Source organism: Falco rusticolus, chromosome 8 (assembly GCF_015220075.1).
Source record: "Falco rusticolus isolate bFalRus1 chromosome 8, bFalRus1.pri, whole genome shotgun sequence".
In the NCBI taxonomy this organism is placed as follows: Eukaryota; Metazoa; Chordata; class Aves; order Falconiformes; family Falconidae; genus Falco; species Falco rusticolus.
The window spans coordinates 4,585,887-4,599,170 of record NC_051194.1 but is presented as its reverse complement, the minus strand read 5'-3'; positions in this window follow the sequence as shown (position 1 = coordinate 4,599,170).

The window sequence follows — 13,284 nt, the reverse complement described above, 5'->3', positions numbered from 1 at the left end:
GTAAACTGTATTCTCTGCATCTGAATTCTGATATAAAATACCTCCAGGTATAATATGAAATTGAAAAAATAAATCATACTAATAAAGCTCTTCATTCTACTGTTTTTTTCCCAGCTTTGATACCTCTTAATAAAGCATTCTGTAGGAAAACTATGTCCTGAAAGAAATTAAAATGTGTAATATACAGAAGTCTCAGTCTGCCTTATCACACATTTTCTTCTTTTTAATATAGAAGGAAGTTCTGGCTGTGTGACATCTGCAAGAGGTTAAGGGACATAAAACAAGTAAAACAACATTTACAACAGGAAGCAAATAGTGCAGGCTGCAGGCTACTCAATTCCTACATTCATTTGAGCATCCCCAAAACTTTAAGCAATAATTAATTACTTGTATTAGAAAATTACTTTTTAAAAATTGATAACTGGATGCTGAATAAATGGAGTGCGTGTTAAGCATGCAATTATTTTACTTAGGTAATTCCATTAGGTGGACATAACTCTGTACATATGTCCTTTTAGTGATGTCTTCAGACTTCACTTAATAAAATAATAGGTTTAAACAATGTATCCTTTAACATTCCCTGTACCCTGTTCAAAGAAGTATCTTAGGATCCCAGGGTAAGATCTGGGAGTATTTCTTCTGGTGCCGCTCCAGCAGGAAAAGCTGGGTGGAGGAGATGCTGCCGGCTCTGCTCACAACACCTAACCTGAGCCTCGGGGCTGGCAGGTTCTTCTGATCAATTCAGGTTGCTAAAGGCCATCTGATGTCCTCATCTAAGCACATTTATATTGTAGAACAGTATATTGTACCAACTGGTGCTCGACCAAGCAATGAGTTTTCACTAAGGCACAGATTTCAGAGAGACTTCTAATCTTGATGACAAGACCCTGATTAAAAAAAAGGAGAAAAAGAAAAAAAAAGAAAAAAAAAGAAGAAAAAACCAAAGGAATGTATCACTATCCTCAGCACATCCTTCCAGTAGCTAGTCATGAACACTGATAAAAACATCCATCAGATTTCTAAATTGGGCTTGTTTGGCTCTTCTCATCCCTTTCTCCTAGATGAAAGAGTACCAGTGGAGATATAACTTTGGCTGGTAATCATATCCTCTCTCATCTTGCTGTATTCAATGGAAAGAACCTTTGTAGAGGTTTTTGCCCAACATCAAACTGATCTTGCAGCTCTTTCCTGTAACAATTTCAGGATTTGAGCATCCGGTTTACAACACAGACAACGGTATCACAATATGCAGCAGTCAAAACCAGTTTTCACACAGTAAGTTTTAATTTTAATTTATATCTAAATGTTTTGTCCTAACTAAATGCATCTAAGATTTTCTGCAGTGCCTTAGAAATCAATATTTGTGCAACCTTGGAAGTGCATACAACTGTTAAGACTTGTCTTAATCTTTCCCTCTCAGTTATAAACATACATTTCTATGTTATCGTCACCACCACCAATTTCCTTTCCTGTGGACAGTTGATCTTTGCTTACTGTAACAAGGAAGTCTAAAATTTTCCTTCTGTTGTGTCTTTACCACATTAGAAAACATGCAGCTTTGGTATTTAGAATAGTGATGCCATTATTCATATTTTACTAGTGAATGCAAATGATTCCCAGTATATCACAAGGGAACTGAAATCCCTCATAGTGCGTGTGTGTTTCCACACTGGAAATGCAGAACCTAGAATATTTTTCCCTGGCTGGTACGCAGGGACTGCCTGCAGTATGGTTGGAAACGCAGAGCAACCATTAACATCCGATTTTTTATGAAGTATAAATTGAGAAGCTGCAATAATAGACCCTTTAGAAAATTTTGCAGTGAAAATTAGCATTTGGAAGCTTCTTACAGAGACTATCAGCAGTCTGTGTGGGCTCGTTGTGAAGAGTCTGGCTGAGGGACACAGCAGTTTTATTCCTCAGTGCAGGTTTGGTTGCTCACAGGAGTTAAGCTGGCAGTTAGCAATCCCCATAACCACCGAGTACAAAGCCAACACCCTTTCAGTACCAAAAGCAGTGAAAGAAGAGGAGCAAACACAGGCAAGTGATTGCTGGAGTCAGCCTGGCTCTGCACGAGGTTTTCCTAACAGCTCCAGGAACGCAGAGAGCAGGGAGGACCAGACCCTCTTCGTTATCTGCAAATGCAATGGGCCAAATTCTGTGGAAGGTCAGTGACACCTTTAAAATTGCCCTCCAGAGTATAATTAAAATTATTCTCTGGCTTTTACCTCAACATATCTAATAGTCAGACCCCAAACTTCAAAGCAAATCATCCAAATCATGAAGATAATTCTTAATAAGTACATTAGTAGGTGCACATAATAGCTAGAGGATAAAGTGCAATGCAAGAGCAAGAAGTTGTAAATGATGTTTTGGTAAGATCTTTTAAATCTTTCCTTCTTTACAAAAAGTCCTTCCAGAGAGGCAGAAAATTGATTCTTGTTGCTAACTGGAAGCTGTCCTGGCACATTACAGGAAAGGTACAAATAGCTGCTGTGTAAATATTCAGCATATGCTGAAGAACAAGGAGCAAGACTGCCAAATGTATTAACAAATCTTGAGGCTAAGAGTACACTGTGTGGTGATACTAATGACCTGAGACACAAGAATATCTTCCTGAGGAAGTGAAGAAGCACCTAAATGTGAACGCAAAAGCATCGTAACATTTGCATAAACCTTGCTCAGGCTCTAAATCATCCTGGGTCAAGGTTTCAGTAGTTTGCAAGCACCTGCAGATGCAGATCCTCTACTTATTCCTCCTCCTTTCGTCTTGGCGAGGTTAGACCTCAGTGAGCCCTCCACTTAGCGTTTGCTTAACCATTCTTGAAACTATTGCAAAATATACAGACGAGCTCAACAGAAAATGCCTATCCAAAATAAATAAATTGTTGTAACTACCATTTAAAAGTTGATTCCAGTCTCCATAATATAATCCTTATATTAGTGTTTTTCTGGCTGAGAACGTTAAAGCCATAAGCGTATCACTAAATTTATCTGTAAATGTTTTTTTAGTAAAGTTATTGCAACATTTATGCTAGGAGATGGCAACTCAGCAACCATCTGCGAATGGCTAGAGGTATCTGTAGATCCAAATGTTTATGGCTCCCACTAAATCTAATAATAATACACGCAAGCCCTTGTCATATCATATTTTATGGCAAAGCAGCTGGCTTCCACAATAAAACTCAAAAAATGGAATGATGCAGCCAAAACCAAAGCAAGGGATGGGGAGCTGGGCACGTTCTGTCCCAGCAGGTTGCTTTGTGAAATGTGCCATGCAAGATTCAAATGACACGTAGGAGTCACATGCATCGGAAATTATTGAGAGCATACAGTAATTTGGTGCTGCTTAGAACACAGGGCTTGCCGATTCCTCTGCAACACCACTTACAGTGGTCACAGTTTGATGCTCCCAAGTAACAACCACCGGCATCACACAGACCCCATTGCAGGCACAGCCTGTCCATTCCAGCTGCCCAGGTAAGAATACTGCTGCCAGTAGAACACCAGTTCTTTGGGAAAAAAAAATATATTTTTTTTTTTTTGCTAAAACAAATCACAAAGTTACAAAATCATGAGAAACAGTGGTGCGTATAACTAGATACAACCTATTTCTATGTCTTTGCTGATATAGGAGAACCAGAAGGAAAATAAATCCCTTCCCCAGAACTACCCAGAGATCAGGATGAAGAAGAGGTTTCTTTGTGCTTTGTCCTGGAGCTATTTTTGTTCCCCATCTTCAGCTGAAGTCGCTCTGCATCTCTCAACTCCTTGGCCTTTCAACTTTTTGTGGAGACGCTTGGGCCTATAAATAGTTACAGCCAAGTTAAAATTGTGCTTTTTGCAGTGGCAGAAAGATCCCTTTGAAGGGCTGGTCCTGAAAACTGTCTTGTTCTAAATAGCATCGCAACGAAGCCACACAAATAGGGACAGGTGAAATTAGAGCACCCATTCCTGCCCCGACACCTTATTCTGGAGAAAACCTGATTTTTCCTCTCTCTAGCTAGCTCATGACTGAACCAGTCTGTTGAAGCCACATCCAGTTATGAGATAACTAGTATAGCAGGGAGGGTTGCACCTGGGGTTTTTATTGGCACGGGTTGAAGCAGGCAGCAGCTACCCCTTGCGCACCAAGCCCCAGCTCTGCCGGCACAGCCGCTGCCCAGAGCAGCTCCCACGTCCAGCCCGGCATCCCCAGGCACCCCCACATCGCCCCCCCGGGCTCCGCTGCACGGGAGATGCCCAGGGCAGCCTGAACACACATGTTTGTGGGGAGGGAAAGGTGGATTTAATATACCGCGCTTAAAATGCATCAGAGGAAGCCTCCTAGGGTTCCCCAAACACCCATCCCAGTTCTCTGCAGTGATCATGGCAGAGAGAAAGGCAGTCACCCAAAGCTATGGGGGTCCATCTCCAAATATGCAGCACCCATGCTATAGGGCTCAAAAGGAAAAATTTCCTCTTTATTTTCTGGCACATTCTCATGCTGTTCCTGTCAGTCTGTTTCTTTGGACTGAAATCTCTGCTTTCGTTCCATCACTGCTAGCAAAAAATGGACGTGGTATAAAACTACTAATCCAAATATTTCCCAAAATATCAAGAAAATTTAAATCTGCATTGAAATGTCATACCTCAGGCCCTTTATTAAATGCAAATTATTCTCGTTAAAAGTAGTATATTGAAGACTGATCCCCAGCCATACAACCGACTTGATCAAGCCTCCTGCTGAACAAAGCTATAAATGTTACCATAAATATTAATGACGTTCATGTAAATAATGTCTCCCACAGTGCTGCTGCTGCTGCACAGGTAGAACGCGTAACACATTTATTTATTTATTTTCACAGGGAGATGGTCCACTTCTCTATCAGGGAAAGAAGAGAGCCTTGAAGAAATCCAAGGAGAACCTAAGAGGGAGGGAGAAGCTGAGTCACCAGCAAGGCCAACCCCCGGTGTAGTTAGAGCAACTTGATCCCATCCAGCAGATACGGCTTGGTTTCCAGAAGCAAACGATTGCTGCCCTGCCCACAGCAGAAGCCTGGTTTGGATGCTGCCTCACGTACCCAAATTAACACCAGAACCCCTTGCAAGCAGGGAATGGTTTATTTTGCAGAGGTACGCGCGCAGTGGCACAGACCCAAGGATCTCTCCCCATGGCAGACGGTGCCGTCTCCACAGAGGAAGCCGTGGCCGAGCCGGTGGGGACGGGCAGGCTGCAGCACCACATGAGCTGGGCTCCATCCCCTCCGTGCCACGGGCACAGGGCAAGGTGGCTTCTAGCTACCACCTCACCGCTGCCTAGAAGCTAGCAAGACGCCCTCAACTTTTTGCTTCTCTACTCAAAACACCCCCCACCCCTCCCTGAAAATAATTTTTGGCACAAGCAGACACAAAGCTGGGTAACAATCGAGAGCGCCTTGTCCTTCCCCATCCGGCCAGTCCCTTGTGGTGCCCCACGATGATGCCAAGGTCAGAGAGGACCCCAAGCCTGTGCCCCAAGGTGGGTTACCTCAGCTGCTCTGCGGCAGGACGGTTTTAGCAGGCAGTTGGCAGCGTCCCAGGGCTCTCTCATGAAACCGTGACGGGGCTGCAGATGAAGTTAGTCACATAACTCGGTGACAAGGAACTTAATGCAGAGTGAAGGGTGCCTAGAGGTTTTCCAGAACACTGAATTCAGCACAATTAAGACCTCTAAAAGGGAAGATAGGGGCCAGACAGCTCTTACTCCATCTCCTGTTCTTTGAGCAGACAACTGCTGCTGGGAAGTTTTTCATATCCTTTCTGATCTGCTCCATGAGGAAGGAGCAGCCTCCCACCCCTCCCAGCCAGGCGCTGCCGGAGAGGTCACTGCATCACTGCACCTGCCAGTGGGAGCTTTGCCACATGACCAAGGCAGTTCCTGGGTTATTAACACTGTGATTTTTACCTTTTTTTTGTCACTGTACTTTGTCCCATTGTATTAGGGCTTGAGATGAGAGAATAAGGTCTCTCCAGGACAGCAGAAAGAGGGAATTTGAAGAGAAAAACCTCGTTAATAGCTCATACTGATAAAACTGCTCTGAACCACTCTCTTCAAGGGAGAATAATGGCTACAAAACCTTCACTCTGCCTTGCTTTATTTTTATATTGGAAAAGTTTGAAATTAAAAGGAAATCTCAGTGGCAGTAGAGAAGAATATTTGAGGTTTGTGTTGTTTTTTTTTTTTTTAATAATGAGACGTTTTGCTTTTTTTGGTTAGAAATAAAGGTAATTAAAAGTTGCCTTTCTTGTTTACATTGCAATTTTGCTCTGCAAGACAGTGAGTCTTCAAACCCAGAGCTCTTCTGATCTCCCTGCATATGACAAATTTCCTTAGTGATCAACAGGCAGAATATGTATCCATGAGTGAGTTGCAGACATTGAGCTATAATTCATTAGCAAGATGCACTTTTTTTTTTTCATTTTCAAATTACCTTCTAAATATTCAGGAGCATGATGTAGAATAGGGCTCACCTACATACCTCCTATTCACATCATTGACGTGTCTTATTTTAGGACTTTGGAAATGCATATATACGAGGAAAGAAATGAATAATTAGCATGATGATTGCCAAGAAATCAGAAGCTAGGCTCATGGATGATAGCTGAGATCCAGTGAGCTGAAGCATCAGCACAAGGCAAGAGAAGTAGCAGCAATCACAGTTCATTTGTATGGGCTCAGCACCAACTCAGTTCTCCACAGCCTTGTGGCCAGGATACTGCTGCGGAAAGATGGGCTGAGAAAACAGAGTCAGCCCGACTACAAAAATCTTTGGGTCCTCTTTTTCTCAAACAAGAAAGAAAAATTGCTTGACCCAGAACTGAATTGTTACTTCTTTGACAGTGGGAATACAGCCTGCAAGGGGAGTGCTCTGTTATCGTGACATTTGGCGTAAGCTCCTCATCCCTGTGGGAATGTCACCTGCAGACAACTTTACAGCTTCCCCTGCGTTCCTCGCCTTGCCCCTTTGGCTGTGGGGACCCTCAGCAAGAGGACCAGCCTCCCTACCCACAGCTCTTGTGCAGTGGACAGGCACAGGATCAGAGGAGCTTGTGCTTGTATGACCTTTCTTCCACGGTTTTTGATTTGTGGAGATGCTGCTTTTATTCTTCTTGCTGTGAAAGGGGCAAATAGTTTCTGCTATCTCCTATACCAGTGCTGTAACACAGGCTCTGCTCTTGCTATCCATTAGCAGAGTTTGAATTAGTCCATTTCCTGGAGCTTGGGGAGAGCAAGTGTAGGTGGCAGACAGGACTGGTTTTTGAAACATCATTTTCTTCCTCTTAATCAGAGCTGCAAAAGTGGTGGTGCTTGATTATCTACAACCCAGACACCTTCACGTCTGAGCAGCTGGAGCAGCAGTCACTCGGTCTGGTGAATGTGTTTGCTTCCCTCTTCTGCTCAGCACTGTCTCCCCACAACCCTGTCAGGTGAACCTGTCTTCACCCTTTGCCAATAGCACTGGGGTACTTATATGGATGCTCTTGAGACCTTGCCAAAACCTGCCAGACTCATTTTCTTTCTCCCTAGATGGATTCCTTGAGTGAGAAGTAGGTGTTTCTGTCAGACAGAGAGGCTCTGCATCGCGTGAAAGATTGATACTGCACCAGTCTAGAAATCAAGTACTACTTAGAAGGAGAGATCTGCAAAAGCTAGAGTGGATCTAACTGCTCAATCGTAACTAGCTGAAGTACAGATATTTAAAGTGGCTTTAATTCAGAAAGCGAGTCAAAGAAAAACAAGATTTAGAAAGAACACTAAAAAAATATTGTAGGGGAATTACCTGAATGTACTGATCACATTCATCCCAAGTTATAAGAATTATGAACACAAATAAAAAGAAATCAGACTCTTCAAGATATGTCGACAAATGGGCTCAATGATCTTAAAAGTCCTTTCCAACCTAAATAATTCTGTCATTGGGTGTAATCCTGAAAGAAAACTGTCAGGACAGAAATATGGCAGTGACAGAAAACTGCAGTGGTGTTAGTTCTGCACTCGCTCCTTCTGCACAGCTCTGCATTTGGTCATTTATTCTAGTATTGCATATATAAAATGTACTGCGTAAAAGCTAAAAATATTGGCTACGGACATAATGTGCCTATAACAATTGACAATGAAATAACTGCATGAAACAGGAGCGTGAGCAATTGCAGATTTAGGTGGCAATACCTGACCGTGCTAAACACATGTGTTCTTTTAATGGTGTGACATAACACGTCTTTAGATATTCTACCCACGCTTATGTCCGCAGCTGCAGATTTGCAGCATAAACCGGAAATTATTTTGGTCCAGTTTCTCTTCCTATAATGCTTCCCTACATTTCTTCACATATTGAAGAACAAGCCACATTTGGTAAGCAGAATTGAGTATTTTTAAACAGGAAACCCACTGGTAATTGTGGTTTTCTTGGTTTCAGGGTTGGGTTGGGGGTTTTTTTTTGCAACAAATAGCTGTTCTGAAAAATAAGTACTCCATGTCTGTCTTCCACTGAAAATACCTAAACAGATAGTAGTGTTCCTGGCATTTAATAAGCACGTGACATTTCACAGCTGTAATGCTTATTTTTGCAAGGGAAGATGGTGAATTCAATCAAATTTTTATTGACCCATGACAAGCCTCACTAAAAATGCAGTTTTGTCTTAAATTCATGGAATCATGAAAGACGGGGTGAGAAAGTTTTTAAAAGGATGTCTAGTCTATTCTTCCATCCCAAGGCACAGTCAAGCCCACTATGTCATTCCTTGAAAGTCTTTGCTTTAACATTCAGGTTAAGTAAGAAAAAGAACAGTGAAAAAATTACCCAGGGAAAAATTAGAGACAAGATCGCAGCAGTGAACAGACAGGCTGTCAAAGAAAGAAAGGGAGACATACAGGAAGGTAAATAATCCCAGGTCAAGTCATACCTCAGCAGTAGTAAATCTACCTTGAGTACATTGCATCCACAAGCCTGTGGTGTAGAAATCATACAGTCCTCTTTATGGCTGATGCTTTTCTTGCCACCACAAATACTAAGTCTACCAGAACTAAGTTGGTTTTGCCAAGATGTTCACAGTTTGACCAATATGCCAGGCAGGAGAGCGCATATTACTGTTAGCAAGGGAGACCAAGTTTTGGAGACACAACAACTTTTCTTTAAAATCTTTACTTTCTTAGAATCATAAAATAGTTTGAGTTGGAAGGGACATTCAAAGATCATCTAGTCCAACCCTCCCACCACGGACAGGGACTTCTTTCACTAGATCAGGTTGCTCAAAGCTCTGTCTAACCTGACTTTCAGCAGTTTCAGTGATGGGGCATCCACAATTTCTTTAGGCGACTTGTTTCATCTCAAAGTTCAGTTGAAGATATTAATAAGGTTGTTTCCAGGCAGGAACCTCTGGAAATGTAAAAATGCAGCCACGAACAAAACCCATGCAAAAGTTTAATAGACAGGGTTGTATCGCTTTATTAGCATTTCGCCAGTTGTATGTAACTGCTGGTTCATCTGGCCCTCAGTGCTAAATTTAAGTCTCAGTGCAGGTCTATACTTAAATAAGCAATTAACTTTAAACATCTAACACTTCATATGTATCTACAAAAAAAAAAAATAAAATTGAAAAAAATCACACCTAGTTCCTGAACAAATCAATCAAATGCCCTATTTCTTTTAAACTTTCTACGTACAAAGAAATTGTAGCTATTAGCCCAGAGGGTATAATTCCAGTAAATCCATCAGTCTGAATGTAAGGAGGGATAATGCACCTTATATGAAAAGCACATCAGCAATATCACTCCTGAGTCGGACTGAAGAGCTATCTCAATACTGTTAGTCCAAGTTATTACTTCACATAGTGGTCAGAGCCAGCATCCTGCCAAGTATTACTCATTAAAAAAGCCAAATAGCACAAAAGAGCTGGGTGTAATGATGCCACCTTTACATGGGCGAAAATATGGAGGCTTTCCCTTCTGAATGGCTTCTATCCTTAAACAGAAACCAAGGCATAAATCAGAAACTCACCAGTGAATTACCTTTTACTTAAGAACAGTTACTCAGGGTCCATATGAGCCTTTGAGGAGAACAGGCTAACACAGGATGGCAAGCGATCAAACTGGTCTGTGGTCTGCCAAATTGCTTCTGCCTTTGCTGAACAGTGTGGGTAAGGCTCAAAACCGAATCATTGTTAGGCTTTTAATTGTTTTTGTTGTTTGGGTTTTTTTTTTGCAGGGGGTGGGTTGTTTGGTTTTTGACTGCTCAAGACAGCATGCACTTGGCTTTCTGCACCCAGGCAGAAAGGAATTGCTCTCCCTGGCTCTACTGCACTGCTCTTTAAAAGGCAGTCCCTTCCAACTTCTTCAAGCATTGGGTACATTTTTTCCCCCCCCTGCTGATGCAGGAAGATTAGTGTTGAACAACATATTCTTCCACCCTGAAAAATCCTCCTGGCCACACCACTCTTCTGGCCCCCACGTTTTTAGGCCAGCAGAAGGGCTCAGGCAGATACCCAGCAGTGCTCTTGGCTGCCTGCCCTGGTCTTCATGCACCATCCTGCTTGTGGGGCGACAGGACCCCTCCTGTGCTGGCAGGGAGGTTGTAGCAACATGCCTCAGTAAGCCCTGGGTCTGAGGCTATCCAGGATTTACACCAGGGTGCGTCATCTGAAGGCTGGTGGTCACTCAAGGGATAGAAATCAGCGAGTATGGAACCAACACTGCTCAGCGTGCCGACAGAGCGTGCACACTCCGGGCTGCGAGTGTCTTGGTTTTCTCTCTTTCCACCAAGGAAAGCCAATCCAACTCATTCTTAGCACCAGCCAGAGACTACAGATTTGCAGCCTGTGATGCTTTGTATGCCCAGTACTAAAACCCTCCTGGTCAAAGGAAGAAGATACATAATACAATTTGATTGCTTTAATTTGTGTCAGAGAAGTTTTTATCTTTTATGACTATGGACGTTGTCAGCAGGAGAAAGCCAAGCTATGAGGAGGCTTGTAAGTCAGCATAGAATGTTCTGTAAGCTCACGCAAGGGAGAGGAAGATACCCTGATGGGAAGTAACTGGGAATCCTTCCTCACTCTGCACCACACCCCAAACGAGGTGCAAATGCAAAGCTATCCACTTCGTAACACCCACCTCCTCGGGGCAGCACAGGCATTACTGGTTACAGCTCTGCCTGAGAAAGAGCAGCTGCTGAGGTCTCCAAACAGCATCCCTCACCAAGAGGAGGACTTGCAGCGTTCCTCCGACAGAGTCTCTGTTCCCTGAAACTGTGAACATACTGTTTCAGGGGAGTAACAGGGTCACTTTGCTCTGAAGGGGAAGAATAAAGCCAAAGGAGCATTGCCAAGCATTTAGTGAAAAACTGAACGGAACTGCTCAGGCAATGTTTATGCAGCCAACAGCAGCTGCTTCATACCTTAATTCTGACAGAAGTAGATGCCAAAAGCAGGTGATAAGGTGCTGGCACTCTGAGTTCATCTCATTCTTATATCACCTCATTCACCAGGTGCCTCTGACCAGAAAGAACATGAATTTTAACACTGCACAGAGAAGCGGCAGATCTATTAATCTGTGATTTTGGAATAGCTATTTTTGAAACTTTGTACTGACTTCCATAAATAAAATAATACACAGGACTGAAGGACATTCATCTTGGAGCAAAACGCTTCTTAGGTGACAGGTGGATTTGGAATATGGACTGCCAGTAATCTGATAGCATTTGGGATTTAAGGGGATTTTATTCCTTTCAGAGCGATAGTTTGTAACAGGCAAATGTACACACACCAAAAATTAATTTTGCCAATGAAAACTCTTTTCTGAGAAAGGTCATCCCGTCACAGCACACAGGAATTGGGGCTGGCCACTGAAGTAAGGATATATGGGAACACTCATTCCTGATGTGCAACAAGAGGTACATTGCTATACCAGGATGGATTCTGTAACCTCTTAGCTCTGCAGGTCTTATCACTCATTTTGGATGGATTTCAAGGGTCCTGCTCCCTTCTTAATCCACTGACACTATTATTTTCCTGCCTAAAATTCTGCAAGCTCCAGGACAGGATCCAGCGCAGAATTCAGCTTTCTTGTGAAGCAGAACCATGCTTCACACCAAGCTGGAGATGCACCTAAGCAGGTTTTGGGTGACAAACACATAAGCAGTTCATGCAACCATAGAAATACACCTGTATAAACTGAGGGATGAGTAGCTGCTAACGACAGGGCAAGTAGCTGCTAACGACAATTTAAAACAGCACAGGCACTGGCTATGAAACCACAACACTGAAATGAAGTCTCCTTGCATGTCAAACCTCATACTTCTTGTAGACAAGAAATCATCAAATGCATTTTGCACGCATCCATAAATGTCATTAGCACATGCAACTCGCTGCAGACCTTTAAGATCAAACAAAACAGCAACGAATGAATTTGGATCAGAATGAGTGAACTAGCATTCCAGTCTTGTTTTGAAGGGATACCTTGACACCAGTTTAATGGGACAGTAATGAATTTCTTGCAGTCTTTACAGAGCAAACCTCCCAATGGCATCCATGGGAGCTAAGCTAATTGCTAGAGCAACCTCAGTCTCCTAAATGAACTGCAAAGTCCATTACTATACAGGGGAGAGCACACAGCGCAAAATCAGAAGTCTAGCTGATTAACTTTTCAATTTATGCTAAATACATTTCTTATCCACAATGTGCAAGATATTCTGCCAGGTGCAGAGAGGGCACCACTAATTTCAAACTTGAATTCACCCATCTGAGACAAGGGGATCATCCCATTTGACACTGATTAATATGTAAAAGAGTCCACAATGCTGAGAATCAAGCTATTGGAGTTCTACAGACACCTCAGCTTGCTGTACTTTCGTGTACAGTTTTCTTCCAGTTGAGGCCTGAGTCATTCTCTATGGATGACTTATCTCCTGCTTTGATCCCCAAGCTTGCTACCTGTGTGTAAACCTGCAAAGCTGGAGTGGCTGGCTGGGGTGTAGCAGCGATGCAAAGTCAAACGACACATCTTGTGTCAGCAAAAGCTCACAAGAGCATCAGAGCAATAGTGATAAGGCTAAGATAAATTCACAAGACAGTGGCAAAGACAGAAGAAGAAATGCTGTTATCCTTCCAAGGGTGTTATACCCTCATTACCTTTTATGTTTTACAAGAAAATAGAACTTTGGTTCCCCTGTAATACTTGGGAACACACATTGCCACAGCAAGAAAAAAATCCCTGCCCCAAAGATCTCCTGGTTTAAAGGGAGAAAGACACAAGGTCTCTAAAAAAGG